Genomic DNA, 19474 nt, shown 5'->3' with positions numbered 1-19474 from the left:
CTTCGATCTTCTTAAGATCAACCATGATACCTTCACCAGAGACAGTATGACCATGAAAAGCAACTGATCTTAACCAAAATTCACACTTACTAAATTTTGCAAACAACTAATGGTCCTTGAGAATTTGCAATACAATCCTAAAATGATCGGCACGCTCCTCCTCACTCTGAGAATAAATCAAAATATCAACAATAAACACAATAACGAACATATCCAAGTATTGCTTAAGTACCATGTTCATCAAGTCCATAAAAGCTGCAAGGGCATTTGTTAGTCCAAAAGACATAATCAAAAACTCAAAGTGGTCATACTGAGTTCTAAAGGTTGTCTTCGGGAATGTCACATTCCCTCACTCAGAGTTGATGATAACCTAATCGAAGATTAATCTTTGAAAAGTAGCTTGCTCTTTGAAGCTGATCGAAAAAGTCATCAATCCTTGGAATGGGATACTTATTATTAATTGTGACCTTGTTCAATTGTCGGTAGTCAATACACATACTGAGAGAACCATCCTTCTTCCTAAAAAAGAGAACCAGAGCACCCCACGGAGAAATACTTGATCTAATGAAATAATTATCCAACAAATCCTTCAACTGATCTTTTAACACTTTCAATTCTATCGAGGCTATACGGTATGGAGAAATAGAGATAGGCTGAGTATCGGAAAGAAGATCGATACCAAAGTCTATTTTCCTTTTGGGAGCCTTGAAGATCATTGGAGAAAACTTTGAGGAACTCAATAAAAATTGAAATTAACTCAAGAGTAGGAGCTTCAGAATTAGTATCTCTAACCTGGACGAGATGATAAATGCAATATTTGGAAATTATTTTCTAAGCTTTAAGGCATGAGATGACTTGACCCTTAAAAATAGAATTACTACCTTTCCCTTCTAGGACTGGATCATTTGGAAACTGAAACTTAACCACACAGGTCCTACAACATATAAAAGCATAACATGAATAAAGCCAATTCATACTGAGAATAACATCAAAATCAGTCATATCAAGCTCTACAAGATCAACTGAGATGATTTTATTAAAAACTGAAACTGGGCACAACTGAATCACCAATAGTATTATAGACTTAAACAGGCTCTAGCAAGATCTCGGGACTAACAATGAATCTCACTGTAAGATATGGAGTAACAAATGATAGAGTAGCACCCGGATCTAACAATGCAAAAATATCAAAGTCGAAGACTTTCAACATTCCAGTCACAACATCAGGAGAATCCTCTAACTTCTAACAAGTCTGAAGGGCATAAAATCTATTTTAGCGCTGACCGCCACCCGAAGTAGTAGCACGCTGATCTAGACATCCAGTAGCCTGAGTCTGAGTCTAAGAATAAATCTTTGAAATTCCATGGGTGAAAAGGCCCAAGAATCACATACCTTGACCTTTAAAAGCCCTAAATTGTAGAGAATATAAGTTTGACCTTGAAGAAATCCTTAGATTCACTTGAGGGAGAAAGAGACTTGGAGAGCACACTTTTAGAGAAAAGATTTTAATTTAGGGAGTTAGGGTGAGAATGGGAGGGTTATGAGGGATTAGGGTATTTAATAAGTTAGAATAAACTCCCAAAAATCATCCACATTTATTAATAAAAATATAGAAAATGACCAAAGTACCCCCAAATGTAAAACTGAAACTACACTTGCACGGGGGACCATCATGGTCCACGAACCTCACTGAGGCACATGGTGGTGGTCATGGTTCTTTACTTGAACTTTGAAAAATTAGTTTTGTGAGGGATGACCTTCATGGAAGTCATCATGGCACGTGGTTTCCACCACGGCTCGTGGTGCCTTCCCGTGGTAGGCACCTTGAATCAGGACTTAAGAGTTGGTCTTCACGGACCACACCATGGCACGCGGTTAGCACCATGAGTCGTAAAGCCGTCTGTGGTCCCTTATCTCAATATCCCATGCTATCAGTGGCCTTCATGGGTGGTATCCACAGCTCGTGGAGAGCTTCATGGAGAGCCACCTGGTGCCAAAAGTTAGGATTTTCTTGGAAAGTTCTTTTGAACCTCGTTGTTCCGATATTTCAACTTTCGGGGTCTTACAGGTCTCAAGTTCATAAATTTTTCTAAGTATTGGGGTGGCCTACAGATGACCACCTACGACCCATAGACCTTCCTACTGAACGTAGGTGCCACTCGTGGGCACTATACAGTCTACTCCTCCTATAATTTCTTAGGTTTCTTCTTGGTTCTCAAACTTGTTCTACACTAGGACAATATGGGGTGTTACACTATATGTCATCGTAGGTTTAAAGGGTTCACCCATCACACCAGGCTTGTCACTCTAGTCCTTTTTGGACATCAGTTTAGTGGATCCACATTAGCTAGTTTTGTATCTTTGGCAAGCTATGGAATGCACTTCCAGCTGGGGTACAAGTTGGACTCTGTTTAGCTCAGATAGTGTATGTTGATTATTAGTATCTCCCACAGTTCAATTTTCAAATATTGTTTGACCTTGTATTCAGTTGTTTCAGTCAGTACTTATTAGTTTCATTTTCAATATTTGGTCACTGCATCAGTTTGTGTATTTCGGTATATTAGTTTAACGTCTCAAATTTTTCATGTTACGCATATTAGCATTGTAGTACATATCTCACATACTCAGTACATTTAAAGTACTGACTGCATACCTTCTTGCACTATATTGTTCATAATATAGGTTCAGACGCTCAACATCCAGCTTGTGGTTACTATTTCCTTTCAGCTCAACAGCAAAGTTTGTTGAGTTCTCATCTTCCGAGGACAAGACCTATTATTAATATTTTCTTTATTTAGTCATTTGATTTCAGACTATTAGAGTAGCGGGAGCTTATCCCAACAACTCATCTTAATAGAGACTTTCAAACAGTCAGCTAGTAGTCTCAGGTTATGTTTTATTCAGATGATCCATTTATCTATTTAGTTGGTTTTGAATTTAATACATCTTTCATATTTAGCTTCCACATTAAATATTTTACAGTTATTATATATAAACATTTTAGTGTCATGTCAGATCATGGATTAGCTTGGAGTCATTTGTGGCTCTAAGCACCGTGTTACGACTAGGAATAAGTCTCAGATCGTGACAGTGGCCTTGTCGCCCTTGTTTGTATATATATATATATATATATATATATATATATATATATATATATATTTTGGATTGTTCACCTATTGAAATTATTTTCCCATCTTGTCCTCATTTCATTCTGTTGTGGTCAACCGGCCCTACCAAATGTCAGTCTCGCATTTTTAAGGATTTGGGCGTGCCATTAAGCCTAAGCATGGATGGAGTGTTATATCACCCCACATTAGTTGACTGTTGAAGGAACGGATTATTATTCCTTTTTTATCGGTTTTGCTGATTCTCGCCCATGAGATAGTTTTTGGAGCCAAGCTATGATCAAGTTATATACTTTTATTATCAAATTTGCAAGTTTTCCTCTTTTTTTTCTGCATCATGCTTGAAGTTTTTTTCCCTCCCCAAGAATTTTCATCTTTTTACTCTCTTGATAATTCAAATCCACAAATTTAGAGTTGAAGGTGAAGGATGTTTACTATCTGACAGACCCTCTCGTTTATGCTTGAGTTAAAACTAAGTTGGTTCCTTCTCTTTTTTCCCTTTACTACATAAAATTTAAAAATAATCTGTCTATGCGCAGTAGTAAACTCCATTTGTTTTATGGCATTTAACCAGAACATAAGAGATATTATTATTTTAATAATGGCAGAAACATAGAAGTGCAATTTCCGATTAAAATTAAAGAGTCCGGAAGCAGTGTTGCTGAGAAGTGAGAAACTACTGAACCAGTCATTTACGTACCTTCTTAATTAATTGTCAGTTGCCAGAATCAAACTTTATTGGACCTCCCACTGCCAAATTTTTGTTAACATTTTTTCGTAGAAATACTCAATACATTTTTTTTATATTATTATTATTATTATTTATTTATTTACACTGTAAAATTATTCAAACTAATAGAGATAAAAACAAAAAAAAAGAGAAAAAAAGATAAATAAAATCATTGGTCATGGAAATAGGTGCATATCACCTTGTCTATGTGTAGCATATATATATATATAGTGATGCTCAAAGTTATTAAGTGGAGAAGAATCCATTAAATGCTGCAACTAATTGATAATCTTTTAAGTTTTCTTTACTCTAAATACATAAGCATATATGTATAGTGATGCTCAAAGTTATTAAGTGGAGAAGAATCCATTAAATGCTGCAACTAATTGATAATCTTTTAAGTTTTCTTTACTCTAAATACATAAGTTATAACTGTGAAGAATATAGTAAAACATCTCTAAATAAAGTGTTGGACCATGAAATTATTTTGTAGAGGTATATTTAATCGATAAATTAATATTTATTAATTTAAAAAGTGTTTTTGAGATTCAATAAAGTCTCAAGAAATATAAATAAATTTACTTATGAAAATAATATTCATGAACTTGAGGTCATGATTAATGATCTTAGTTGCCGCAATGAAATAGATATCAATAGCCTATTGAATTATTCGGATGAAAAAAATAAATATCTAGTAGGTCCAAAGCTTAGAAGAAATTGTAGATGTCATCGGAGAAAACAATATTGATGATGAATTTGAAGAAGATACAATACTTTTTGAAGCCAGTTACGTGTAAGAAAACATTTATCCCATCTAGAACTCTTCACAATTTTTGGTGCAGATCGTGAAGACAACACTGAAACTTTTGAATGCAATAAGAAAAGTTAAAGATGAGCTTCAACTAGATTTAAATTTTAACAAAAAATAATAAGCACTAGAATCATATTTCACTAAATTGTCTTAGATATTTTTGTGATTTTAAAAAATTATTCATTTATAATATTAATGGGGTCATATATTTATATATGAATCTTTTAAATATATATTATCTTATTATTTTATTGAAATCAATAAATTTTTCAATGACCCAAATCAAAAATGAAGAACAGTAATATTTTAAAGAGTTTATTAATTTATCGAGTATTAATTTAAATATGCTATGTACGTACAAACATGTCCAGCCATTACTTTTGAATGGAAGGAAACAAAACGTGGGGTATTTAATTCTTTTGTTAGTTTGTTAGATAATTATTGTATTTATCCATATTGAGAAATGGAGAAAAAATGCCAAAGGGGAAAAAGATAAATAAAATCTTTAGACATAGAGAGTGTCATATCATTTGTTTATATCTAATTTTATTACTTGGGTCAGTCGGTGAATTGATAAGTTTGTCCTTTTCTTTCAACTTTTTTTATTATTTTAATTTATTTGTTTTATTTTTTTTTACATGTTATGTATTTATAAAAATAATATTAAAATAAATTTAAAATATTAAATTGACCGGCTGACCCTAAGCATCTCAACATTCACTCTTATATTAAAGTGTAAAATGTATTTGTCTTATCTTTCTCTTTATATGTTATGTATTTATAAAAATAGTAATAAAAATCAACTTAAAATATTAAAAATATGGTTTACTATAGAAATTTCACCCGCAGTGCATAATTGGAACCGTGGGAATAGTATATATTATTCAAAAATTACATTAAGAGTACTATAAATGACAATAATTAAAAACTTAAAATATTTTAAAAAATATTAAAATGTGATTAACTCTCAAAATTTCACGGAGAAACACTTTAATATTTTTTTAGTAATTTGATCCTTTTTACAAAGAAAATACAAACATTCTTAAAGAGTGATTAATTTGACATAAGACATTAAAACAATTGTCACAGAAAAATACCGATATACTAGCAGCAAATAATATTTTACTTCAAAATTTTATTTTGTCTAAAATAGTTTAAGTTAATCAAAATTAATTTTCGGGTTTTGACCGATAGGTGTGTCATTTAGGGCCTAGATGAGTAAGAATTTTGAGGTCTCAAATTCAAATCATCAAGAAGTTGTAATTTTAGCATGTAGAATTCATAGACTTTGTATCTGTTATTTGAATTAGCTTATAGTCAAGACTTACATTTCGTAAACATCATTTATTCAAAAGAAGAGTGCAATAATCAATAACATAAGCCTTAATATATAACGATATTAAATATTACTGCAACAATTTTTAAAACTTTAGACTAAAAAAAAAGAGATTTATAGAAGCAAATCTAAAGGTTAATTGAATCAAACAAAGAGATACTTAAATTGAACAATTTATTACAACTCACATTATACTATAATGATACTTTCCTTGACCAAAAAAAAAAACATGGAGTAGTTGTCCGCAAAAATCTAACAATATGCATACAAGAAAAAAGTGAGAAACGAATCAACTCTGGTGATGGACCAGGTTACTTTATCTATTTCTTCAAGGTTTCTTAGCAAAGATTAAACAGTGTAAAAATAACAATGCGATAGTTTTACATGAAAAGCACCCAACTCACAAGGATAAAAATGTTGATGTTGCGTTTTGAAAAGGAGAAAAGGAGCAATTATCCCACATCAAAGAAAAACAAAATGGATTATTGTTTTTATACTTATAAAATAAAATTTGCTCCTTTGATTTAATACTCTACTAAAAATTCAATTCCATATATATTAGAGGAAAGGTTAAGAGATAATTTTCTTGAAGATCTCTTTGGGAATAGTACTTTAGGAATTGAAGTATGGATAAAATTATTGTGCATTGTATGGTGTAATAATTTTTATATAGTGAATATTTTTCTGAAAGGCCTGTGATTTTTCTTCAATTGGGGAATTTTTCACGTTAAATCTTTGTGTTGTTATTCTCCTTAAATTTCTCTATATTTTCTGCTTGAAGGCAGTTTGGAAGGGACAAGACTTAGTCGGTTATTTTTCCCAACAAGTGATATCAAAGTTTTTGGTGTGTAATAATTCTTTTGAAATTTTAGTATGCTCTGTGGTTGCAGCTTTTTCTGATCTTCCACATCAGAAAAAAAGTTTTAATTAGAATTATTATTTTCAAACAAAAGTTTTTTCCTGGTGGAGTAGCAAGTGGAGTCTAATTCCGGTGGAGTTTGTTATTTTGGTAGAGTTGCTTTGGGATATTTGTATATTTGGTAATAGTGGAATAAGTACAATCTAAAGAAGTTCTGGCTAAGGAAAGAAGAACTAATTTAGTGGGTACTTTTCATTACTATTGTCCATTTATTAGAACTGATAAGCAAGGTGGAGACAAAATTTAAGATTGAGAAATTTGATGGAAGAATTAATTTTGGCTTGTGGCAAGTGCAATTCAAGGATGTGTTAATCCAATCTGGATTACACAAGGCGTTGAAAGAGAGATCAACTAGTGAAAAAGATGACAAGGGTTCAGAAAAATCTAAAAGCAGTGGAGATTCGAAAAAATTCAAAATTAATGATGAAGAATGGGAAGAGCTAAAAATGTTCTTATTAATGTGATTGGATTGTCTACAACAAAGGAGTTGTGGGAGAAACTTGAAGAATTGTACCAAACCAAAGCAAATGGATGAAGGTACAATTATTTGTGATCATCTGAGTATCTTGAATGGAATTATTTCTGAATTGAAATCTATTGGAGTGAATATTGATGAAGAATACCAGGTACTTCCACTCATTTGGTGTCTTTCATCTTCCTATAAGCACATGCAACCCATTTTAACGTAGTGGAAGAAAATTATGATTTTCTCGAAAGTGACGAGCAAATTGATTTCTGAGGAAAAAAAATTGAAGAATAGAGATGAAAAATCTTTAAAAAATTCAGGTTTTGTTGTTAAAGGAAATGGAAGCAAAATAAAAGTTTCAAGAAGAAGATCGTTTGCTGGGATTGTGATCAGCCGGGACATGTTAAGAGTAAATGTCCAAATAATGAGGTTAGTTCGGCTGGAAGCTCCAAAGAAAATGTTGCCAATGTTTTCTCTCCTTAGAAGAGGGGGATGATATTCTTTTGTAAGAAAGATGAAAATCCTCATTGTATGAATGCAACCTTTAGAATTGCCATGGAAGAGGATGTTTAATTGGTAGCTGGTCCAAAAGTTTGCACATAGACATTGATTGATAGGTGATGCAAGGTGTATGGTGAAAACAATGTCGATGGCTAACGAATTCTCAAGAAATCAAAAAGAGGTTGCACTATAAGTTATTAGCAAGTTTTTCGATATGAGCTGAAATTGAAATTCTTGAAATTGTGAAGTGATTTCAAATGAAAATTCTTGGATTGATTTTTTAATCTAAATGGATGTACTCTTTATGGTAGGGGTATGATAATTCTTGATATTAGAATTATGATCGTCAGTAACAGACAATGTGAAGGTTGCAGCTGTGCATGGTTGGCCTAGTTTTGAATCAGGTGGAGAACTGATTCTGTTATATGTAGCTGGACAACTATAAAGGATCAACGGACTGCATTTTTCTTCTCTTCAAAAGGTGGAGATTTGTTGATGTTGCATTTTGAAAAGAAGAAAAGGAGCAATTATCCAACATCGAAGAAAAACAAAATGGGTTACTGTTTTTGTACTTATAAAATGAAATTTGCTCCTTTGGTTTAGGACACCACCAAAAATTCAATTTCTTATATATTAGATGAGATGTTTAGAGATAATTCTCTTGAAGATCTCTTTGAAAATAGTACTTTAGGAATTGGAGTGTGTGGGAAAAATATTGTGCATTGTATGGTATAATAATTTTCATGTAGTGAATATTTTTTTGAGAGGCCCGTGATTTTTCTCCAATTGAAGAGTTTTCCATATTAAATCTTCTGTTGTTATTTTCTTTAAATTTCTCTGTTATTTTCTGCTTAAAGGCTGTCCGAAAGAGACGGAAATTAGTCAGTGCTTTTTCCCAACCAAAAAATCACCAACTACATCTCTGTAAAATTTGTCATAACTTCATTAAAACATTGAACCTCAAACACTCATTCAAATAACAAGCTTGCAAACAAGGATCTAACTCTAATCCGTAGCAAAACAATCTACCCAGATTATTGAACCCTCTTCAAATTATTCCCATTTTGAAGTTAAAATATCTAAAAGATTTTTTCCCTAAGCAATGCTAGCTTCTAGGAAAGTAGTAAAGGTTCAACAACGTCTATTCAACTTCACAAGACACATTCAGAGAAGGTAATGCCCTAACAGATTATCTAACTAATATAGCATTCACTCAGGAAGAAAAGTGTCTATTCGATAGCTTTCAATGTTTATCCATATTGTTTGCCTCAATTTAGATAGACATACTTAAATTGTTGTGTAATTTACATAAATCTTATAATGTCAAGAGCTAATTATATTATTTCTCTACTTTTTAAAAAAATTACAACAACCCCTTAAAATTTATGGATTTCAAATACATCACTAGACTTCTAGATACATCAGCAGACATTCGGTTACAAAAAAAGGGATGTATCTGAGAGCAGAGAAATGAATCAGAGAGGTGATAGGAAATCCTAATACATAGGAGAAGAATGTATTCGAGAGAGAAGGAATGTATCCGAGAGGGGAATAGGGATGTATCAGCGAGATGAGAGTGATGTATCCAAGAGAGGATTTTTGAAAATCTTTAAATGATAGAAAATTTTAGAGAATATGATAAAATAAGGTGTGTATTTAAGTAATTTTTTCTAAATTATTTACCAAAACTCTATCACAGTGGCAGAGCCACCTTGTGTTGAGGGGTTCATCCGAATTCCCTTCGGTGGAAAATTATACTACTTATACATGGTTAAAATAATTTTTTTATATATATAAAGAAGATATCGAACTCTCTTTGACTAGCTCGTGTGTCTACTTATTTAAATTTTAAACTCTATTATTTAAAATCTTAATTCCGTCACTGCTTTATCATATTACGTATTATATATTCACCCCATAATTATCACATCTTCCATGATTGAGATGATCTATATAATTATTTTAAGGAAAAATCATATTTGTTTTCAAAAAAAGTACTCTAGTAATATTTATTTTTCAATTTCCGGGCTACTTCCTTTGGCTCAATTTGACTTGACCCTTTAAGAAATTTAGTATATGTATTCATGCATTGTGCGATCAATTGATAATGTAATTTGAATTAAATATTGATTTATTCACAACTTAAAAATTCAATCTATTATAAAATGATATTGTAAATTTTACATTAAAGAATGTTAGCATTCTTTTAATTAAAAAAAATATTTTTCTTAGAGAATATTAGCATTTCGCACCTTGACAAGTTATAATAGAATACTTATGAAAATAAATTAATATATAAGTTTAATTCATATTCTAAATTTGATAATAATAATTTTTAGCATTATTTAATTTATATTTTTAAAAATTATTCAAAATCATAAATACTCTCACACAATTCATATTATCTTCTTGTTAGAATAATAAAGTTATAAGAAAATTTAATCGTTAGATTAAAATAAAATATAATTAAAAAAAGTCCTATGATTATGATAATGCAAAACTTAAAACTACGAAGTTTTAATCACTTGAATCTCAAATTGTAGACATGCTATTCAAATTTTTCTAAAAATCATACATCAATTACACGATATTTAAAAATAATCATATAATTATGTGGTATATTAGTACGGTTGTGGATGTTTCTTTTTATCTTTTTTGTTTCAAATGAATTAATTTAAGTTTTTTCGTTCCTTTATTGTTGGAGAAATGCCCATTTATTTAAATTGTTTTTTTATGTAATTTTTCTTTTCTGATTTTTTTAAAAAACATTTCAAAGACTCCAAATCTTATTTTTCTTACCCTGCTTCTATTTTTTTTTAATAGTTTATTGTGTGAGTTTTCTCTTTTTAATAAAGTGTCATAATTTTAGACTATAATTGGTGAATTGAAATTCAAGAGATCATATGATAAGATCTTCAAAGTCCAATAGCATTTGAAGCACACATTTACAGACACGTATGATCGTAAAAATACGATAAAATCTTTAATCTTTTTCAATAGCATTTGAAGCACACATTTACAGACACGTATGATCGTAAAAATACGATACAAATCTTTAATCTTTTTCGTAGATTAGAAAACTGATTAAATAATTTCTCTCTTAAAAAAATTAAGATTGTTTAAAAGAAATTTAAAAAATATGCAAATGCTACAACAGTTTTAGCCATCAATATTTCTATAAAATCTTCTATTTTTATAAAATATAAATCTTTCGAAGGTTTGTCCTATAACTATCAATTTTTTGTAGATTATTTGGTACTTTTTGGGGGGTTAAGTTTTTTTTTAAAATATAAAATTGAAAAAAAATTAAGAATAATTTAAAATTTAAATAGATGTAAACAAATAAATTTAAAAATGCAAGTTTATCTATTAGGCATATTTTGTAGAAATACAGTTTTAAAAAACGTGTGTAACTTCTTTTTGAAATGTAACGGTCTGTCCTCATCGTTAGGAATAGGCCAATGGGGAAGGATTTCAGGTCAGAAAACCTCGGGTAGTAACTTCGAAAAAACTTAGCCTAAGCCAGACTTGGACGAATTCTGAGTCAGGTCAAGTTTAGGGTGATCATGTGAATGATGTGAGGTCAAATCTCTAATTTGATTGTAAAACTGATAGCCAAGACGATAAGGAGTATTTACAGCTTCACGAAATCACATTCGGGCGAGTAAAAGTCCTAAAATTGAATTTAGCGTGAAGGGTATATTTTAATACCTCTTGAAAAGAGGGTATGTTGTGAAATGGGGACTTGGAGATCAAACTTCGAGCTCTCTATTTCCGTGCAACCCGCCAGAGCGGGGCGACGTGACTTAAGTCGGAAAAAAATAATCCATAACGATCTTTTTCGACAAAAATAGTTCCTAAGACTTTAGGAGGCGACCTAGGGCGATTTTTATCAATTTCCCACTGATGTTTACACTTAAGATAAGCATTTTACTCCCTAAATTCATTCTTTAATTCCTAGAACCTAGAAACTACGGTCGGTAATCGGGGGAGGGTTTGAACTAAAAACTAATTATGAGAAATAGCTCTAGGGTGAGGTTAGGATCATGGGTTTGGCCTAGGATGAGAATTGTTTTATATTTCATAATAATTAGGCCAGTGTGTTGATCTTTTATATGCATTTACTGTTTCTAGGCCAAGAACAAGAAAAATGAACCTGGAAAGGGAAGACTCTTGTATTGTAAAGTTATTGAAACTTGAATTTGAGGTAGGTGATAGTCTAGTTTCCCGTATATGTTTCATATGCTTGTTAAATAGCTTCATGATATTCATGTGTATATGAATAGGGAAACATGCTAGGTTAGGTGTGAAATGATCACTTACTGACCTGTTTTTGTGATGAACTTGTTATTGGTGGTATAATGCTATAAATACTGAATGTATTTGTGATTGTGGTATGTTCGGATCGGGTGTCACGTTCTGAAACATAATTGGATTGGGTGTCACGTTCTGACTCATAATCATATCGGGTGTCACGTTCCGACACAATGTTGATGATTTGTAGGTCCCTTGAGGACCCTTGTGTGAAGTTATGGCATGTAGAAGATATTGAGTTGTGATATTGCTAAATATGATTAAAATTGAGATTGGTTAACTTATTTTGTGTATGTATATGCTTATTTTGTTGAATTTACTTGTCGATGATATGCTTACTGGCTAACCACGTGATCCTACCTACACACCATTATTTTTGTGTACTGATACTACTCTTGCTCTGCCTTTTGTTGAGTACAGGGCATATTCCACCGGCTTCGGAGATACCTCATTTAGAAGAGTAGAAGCTTGTTCAAAGTCCAAGGGTGAGCTATTTTGTCATACTGCCATGGACTTTCTCATTTTCTAAGTCCTTCATCCGTGACTCAGATGTTCAGACAATCGTTTAATATTATGACTTCTTTTGGGAGTGTCATTTTTCTTATATTGACATTTGATTCGAGTTTTGGTATGGACGACTTTCAGTTTCTATAGTATGTTTCCCCATTTCTCTTGATATTTAAATTATTTTGCTGAGTTTATGGGCAGTCAGTCTTATTCTAATTTTATTACTGCTTCCGCAAGTCTTTAACTGTTTTATCTTATAAGTTTGATAATTTGGGCTGTAAATATGATTCTCCCACTAGAGGGTTAGTGTAGGTTCTAGTCATGACGGGTCGGTCATGACAAAGTTGATATCAAAGCCTAGGTTCATTTATCTTGTCATACCAAAACGATTCTAGTAGAGTCTTGCGAAACGGTATGGAGACGTCTGTACTTTTCTTCGAGAGGCTACAGGATTTTAGGAAAAGTTTCATTATTTTCTTTCCTTTGTGCTATAACTTTATTCCAATTGGTATCTGGTGATCCAAATTGGTATCTAACTTCTTTCACTCTTTTCTCCACAAATGGTCAACTTTCGCTATAAAGTGTCAAGCCCGTTGCTCTAGTAGAGCCAGAAGTAGAGCCAGTTGTTAGAGGGCATAGTAGAGGAAGAGGAAGGTAAGGCAGGGTCAGAGGTGGAGCAGCACCTACCAAGGCAAAAGTTCCTATTGAGGAGGTGCCAGCAGGTGAGGCCCCTCCTGCTCCCCGGAACAAATTAGAGGTTAGAGAGGAAGACAAGCATGATGAACAGGAGGAGGACATCCAAACTGGGGATGTTGGTATTCCCCCTCTAGTCCTTATACTAACCAAGCAGATCATGGCATTCTTGAATGGGTTGGCCGACACAGGAGCCATCCCCAGCATGCCTGCAGCACCAGCTCTTGTTGCTCGTCCTGTTGCTACTGCAGCTCAGCTAGTAGATAAGGTGGCAAGCACTAATACATTCTTCATACCATTCATGGGTCCAGTAATGATCGGTACTGAGCATGACATGCTCACTAAGTTCCTCAAACTCAACCTCCCAGTCTTCCATGGTACTGAAAATAAAGATTCTTATGAGTTTATTCTTAATTATTATGAGAGGTTTCCCAAGTTGGGTTTAGTGCACTAACATGGAGTAGAGTTTGTGACTTTTCAGCTGCAGGGTGAGGTCAAGAAGTGGTGGAGGGCTTATGTAGAGTGTCGTTTGCCTGTGTTGCCCCCACTCACTTAGGTTCAGTTCCATGCTCTTTTCCTAGAAAAGTATGTGCCCCGCACTTTGAGGGATAAGAAAAAGGATGTGTTTATGGCCCTTGAGCCAATGGCCGCTTATAAGGCCAAGTTTCATGTATTGTCCAATTATGCTACTCAGCTGGTCACTACAAAGGAGGAGAGGATCAGGTTATTCGTAAAGGAGTTGAACCCCGAGTTGCAAGTACTTTCTATCTATATGAATTTGTCTAGAAGAAGTTTCAATAAAGTTACAGACTTTTTAAAAAGGTTAAAGGTGTGAGAAAAGATGGGCAAGCCAAAGCTTTGGCTAAAAAGCCAAATAGCACAGGAAATTTCCAGGGACTCTATTTTAGAGGGTCCGACAAGCCAGTGATTGCAGCCTGACCAATTCAGTCAACATTGTTCTCTTCCACTATCAGTTTTTCAGGTACTCCACAACAGCATTCGACCCATAAGGGTTAGGAAGCATCATTTCCAAGTAGACGCCCATCTTTTGATCACAACTATTTTAATGGTGAAGAGCCATGCCATATACGGATGGAGTGTTCTTACTCTTGCAGGATAGTTTCAGCACCCTAGTAGGCCAGAGCAATGGTCCTAGCGGCTGGGAAAAGTAATGGTAGAGGGCGTCCACAGATTGGGCGAGAAGGAAATTTTAGAGCTCATGGGGGCCAAGGTAATGGTGGTGCCAGTCAAGAAGCAGCCCACACAGGTAAGGAGGTATCCTGTCAAGATGACCTAGCTTAAATCTATGCATTTTTAGGCAACACCGAGGCAGAGGTGTCTGATGCAATTATCACAGGTATTATTATTGTCTGTGACTGGATGGTTACTATTTTGTTTGATCCAGATTCCACTTATTCCTATGTGTCTGTAAAATATGCCTTGAATTTTAAGGCAATGTGTGATATATTAGATGCCTCTATTCATGTATCTACCCCTGTTGAAGATCACTCATAGTCACTCATGTGTATCGTGCTTGTTTTATTGTGTTTATGGGATACCAGACTTAGGTTGACTTAGTAATCTTATACATGACAAATTTTGATGTAATCTTAGGCATGACTTGGTTGTCCCCCTACTTTACCGTTCTTAATTACAATGCAAAGACTATGGATCTAGAGATCCCGGGGAAGGAAAGGTTAGAGTGAGAAGGGATGTACAAGCCTAAGCCAACTAAGGTCATATTTTTTCTCCAGGATATAAAGATTGTGGGGAAAGATTGTTTGGCCTATTTGGCCCATATCCGAAATATAGAGGTAGATCTACCTGACTCATGACTTGGAGTTAGCAGCGGTAGTGTTTGCACTGAAATTCTAGAGATATTATTTGTATGGCGTCAAGTGTGAGGTGTTTACTGATCGCTGCTTCTTACAGCACGTGTTCACCCAGAAAGACTTGAATTTGAGATAGCAAAGATGGATGGAGTTGCTTAAAGACTATGATGTCACTATCTAGTATCATCCAGGTAAGGCTAATGTGGTAGCAGACGCATTGAGCTGGAAATCGGTGAGCATGGACAGTCTATTCTATTTGGGGACCCTTAAACGGCCTCTGGATAGAGATATTCAGGACTTGAAAACCAGGTTCATGAGGCTAAGCCTCAAAGCAAGGTTGGATAATGACCGGAGTTGATATAAGACCCACATTTATAGAAGAGATCAAGACCAAGGATTTGAGAATGTGAACTTGAATGAAATTAGAGGAAAAATTTTGATGGGCAAGGCTCAAGACTCAACACTTGATGCAGGTGGGGCGCTTCACTTTAGGGGAAGGATTTGTGTTCCCCGAGTAGATGGACTAATTCAAAAGATTATGTTCGAATCTCATGGTTCACGATACTCTATTTACCCAGGAGTGACTAAGATGTATTAAGACTTTGAACGGCTATATTGGTGGCCTGGTATGAAAAAAGACATAGCTAAATATGTAGCCAAGTGATAGAACTACTAACAGGTGAAATATGAGCACCAAAGACCTTCATGTTTTCTTCAAAGAATGTCCATTCCTGAATGGAAGTGGGAGAGAATAGCCATGGACTTCGTGGTGGGACTTCTCAAGAATTTGGGAAAGTATGACTCCATTTGGGTGGTTGTTGACAGTTTAACAAAGTCAGAACACTTTATTTTGATTAGAGTGGACTACAATGCATAACAGCTGGCTAGAATTTATGTGAAGGAGATAGTAAGGCTAGATGGGGTTCCACTTTCTATCATTTCAGACCGTGGTACGCAATACTCTTCCAAAATTTGGGGTAAGTTGCATGAAGAGTTAGGTACTCAACTCACTTTCATCATCACTTTCCATCCACAGACAGATGGGCGATCATAGAGGACTATCCAAGTGCTAGAAGATATGCTGAAAGTATTTGTGATCAATTTTGGGGGACATTGGGATAAGGTTTTGCCTCTGTGTGAGTTCTCCAACAATAATAACTACCACTCCAGTATTGATATGGCACCATTCAAAGCCCTGTATTGGAGGGCATGCAGGTCTTCCATAGGGTGGTTTGAAGCTGGGAAAGTGGAGCCATTGGGGTAGACTTGGTGAGGGATGCTCAGGATAAGGTAAGAAGTATCCAAGCTAAGCTTCTAGTAGCTCAAAGTCATCAGAAAGAGCATGATGACCAAAAGGTAAGGGATATGAAATTCTTGCCTGGTGAGCAAGTACTTCTAAAAGTGTCTTCCATTAAAGGGTGATGGAATTTGGCAAGAAGGGCAAACTCAGTCCTCGCTATATTGGCCCTTTTCAAATTCTTGACTCTGTAGGGCCAATGGCGTACAGATTGGCCTTATCGCCTAACTTGTCTGGGGTACATCCGGTGTTCCATGTGTCTATGCTGAAAAAGTACCATAGAGTTGGGGACTACATCATTAAATGGAACTCGGTGTTATTAGACAAGAAACTTTAGTATGAGGAAGAGCTAGTTGCAATTCTTGATCGTGATGTCTGGAAGTTGAGGACTAAAGAGATCAATATGGTTAAAGTGTAATGGAAACATCATTCGGTAGATGAAGCTACTAGGGAGACTGAGAAATATATGTGAGACAAGTATCCTCAACTGTTCGACGAAACAGGTACTACTTTATTTTTACTTTTGCCCTATTTTCCCTAGTTAGTCACTCGAGGATAAGTGATGGGTAAATTGGTATCTATTTTATGGACCTATCCACATCGTTAGTAATAGACCAATGGGGAATGATTTTGGGCAAGAAAACTTCAGGTAGTAACTTCAAAAAAATTACCCGAGGCCAGACTTGGACGAATTCTGAGTCAGCTGAAGTCTAGGTTGATCATGTGAATAATAGGAGTTCAAATATCTAATTTTATTGGTTAGTATAATAGCCAAAATGATACAGAGCATTTACGGCTCACAGAATCACATTCGGGTGCGTAAAACTCCTGAAATTAAATTTAGCGTGAAAAATATATTTTAATACGTCTTGAGAAGAGGGTATGTTGTGAAATAGGGTCTTGAAGCTCAAACTCCGAGCTCTCTATTTCCGTACAACCCGCTAGAGCGGGATGGTCTCACCAGAATGGGGTAGACTTGACTTAAGTGGGGGGAAAAACCCCAGAATGGTCTTTTTTGGCAAAAATAATTCCTAAGGCTTCAGGAGGCGACTTAGGGCGATTTTTATCAATTTCTCATGGATTTCCATACTTCAAGTAAGGAGTTTCCTCCCTAAATTCATTTTTTGATTTCTATAACCTAGAAACTATGGTTGGTAATCATTGGGGGAGGGTTTGAACTAAAAACTAATTGTGGAAAATAGCCCTAGAGTGGGGTTAGGATCAGGGTTTGACCTTGGCTGAGAATTGTGTTATTTTTCATAATAGCTAGGCCATTGTATTGCTACTTTATATGTATTTACTGTTTCTAGACCAAGAATGAGAAAAATGAATCCGGAAAGGGAAGACTCTCGCATTGTAAAGTTTTTGAAGCTTGAATTTAAGGTAGGTGATAGTCTAGTTTCTCGTATTTGTTTCATATGCTTGTTAAATTGCTTCATGATATGCATATGTATATATGAATAGGAAAACATGTTAGGTTAGGTGTGAAATGATCACTTGTTGGCCTTTTTTTGTGATGAACTTATTCTTGGTGGTCTAATGTTGTAAATATTGAATGTATTTGTGATTGTGGTATGTTTGGATCAGGTGTCACGTTCCGACACATAATTGAATGGGGTGTCATATTCCGACACATATTTAGACTGGATGTCACATTCCGACACAAAATTGATGGTTTGTAGGTCCCTTGAGAGGACTTTTGTGTGAAGTTATAGCATGTGGAATATATTAAGTTGCGATATTGCTGAATATGGTTAAAATTGAGATTAGTTAACTTATTATGTGTATGTATATGTCTATTATGTTGAATTTACTTATCGATGATCCGCTTACTGGCTAACCGCGAGATCCTACTAGTATACCATTGTTTTTGTGTATTGATATTACTCTTGCTCTATCTTTTGTTGAGTACAAGACATATTCAGCCGGCTGCGAAGAGACTTCGTTTAGAAGAGTAGAAGCTTGTTCAAAGCCCAAGGGTGAGCTATTCTGTCATGCTGTCGTGGACTTTCTCATTGTCTAAGTCCTCCGTCTAGGACTCAGATGTTCAGACAATCGTTTAATATTATGACTTCTTTTGGGAGTGTTTTCCTTTTCTTATATTGACATTTGGTTAGAGTTTTAGTACGGACGACTTTCAGTTCCTAGGATATTTCTGCATTTCGTTTGATATTTAAATTGTTTTGCTGAGTTTATGGGAACTTAGTCTTATTCTGATTTTATTCGTGCTTCCACATATCTTTGACTGTTTTATCTCATAAGTTTGATAATTTGGGCTGTAAAAATAGTTTTCCCACTGGAGGGTTAGTGTGGGTGTCAGTCACGACGGATCAGGATCGTGACATGAAATTGTTCGTAGGATTTTGAATTCTAAAATATTTTCTATTTACTTATTTTTGATTATCTGAAAACATAAGTTTATTCTATAAATATTAAAATCTTGCATGTGTGTGTTTGTGATTTAGTGGTGATATGGGGGACAAGGTACGTGTGTAATTTTATTTAGTTATTTTGTTACCTTTTTTGTTTCTTTCTCTTATTCTTTTATTCTTTTTTAAAAAATTAATATAAATATATACTTTATGTTTTAACTTATATATGTACTTAATATTTTAATTTAATTTAATTAATCTAATTATATTTTGTGTTTTAATTTAAATTAATATTTACTACATTGACTACTAATTAAATACCATTATTATGTTTTATGAAATATGAAATTTTAAATATTCAATATTAATTTTTTGTACTTAATATTTTAATTTAATTAATTAATCTAATTATTTTTATGTTTTAATTTAAATTCAATTTTACTGCATTGACTACTAATTAAACACCATTGTTAGGTTTTATGAAATATGAAATTTTGAATCTTCAGTCATTCACTAAAGCTTTTGTTCTATTGAGAAAACATTAAAATTCCCATCTCCAACCATTTGCATA

The sequence above is a fragment of the Solanum dulcamara genome, chromosome 2, assembly GCF_947179165.1.
Source record: "Solanum dulcamara chromosome 2, daSolDulc1.2, whole genome shotgun sequence".
In the NCBI taxonomy this organism is placed as follows: domain Eukaryota; kingdom Viridiplantae; phylum Streptophyta; class Magnoliopsida; order Solanales; family Solanaceae; genus Solanum; species Solanum dulcamara.
Note: the sequence above shows the minus strand (reverse complement) of the source record.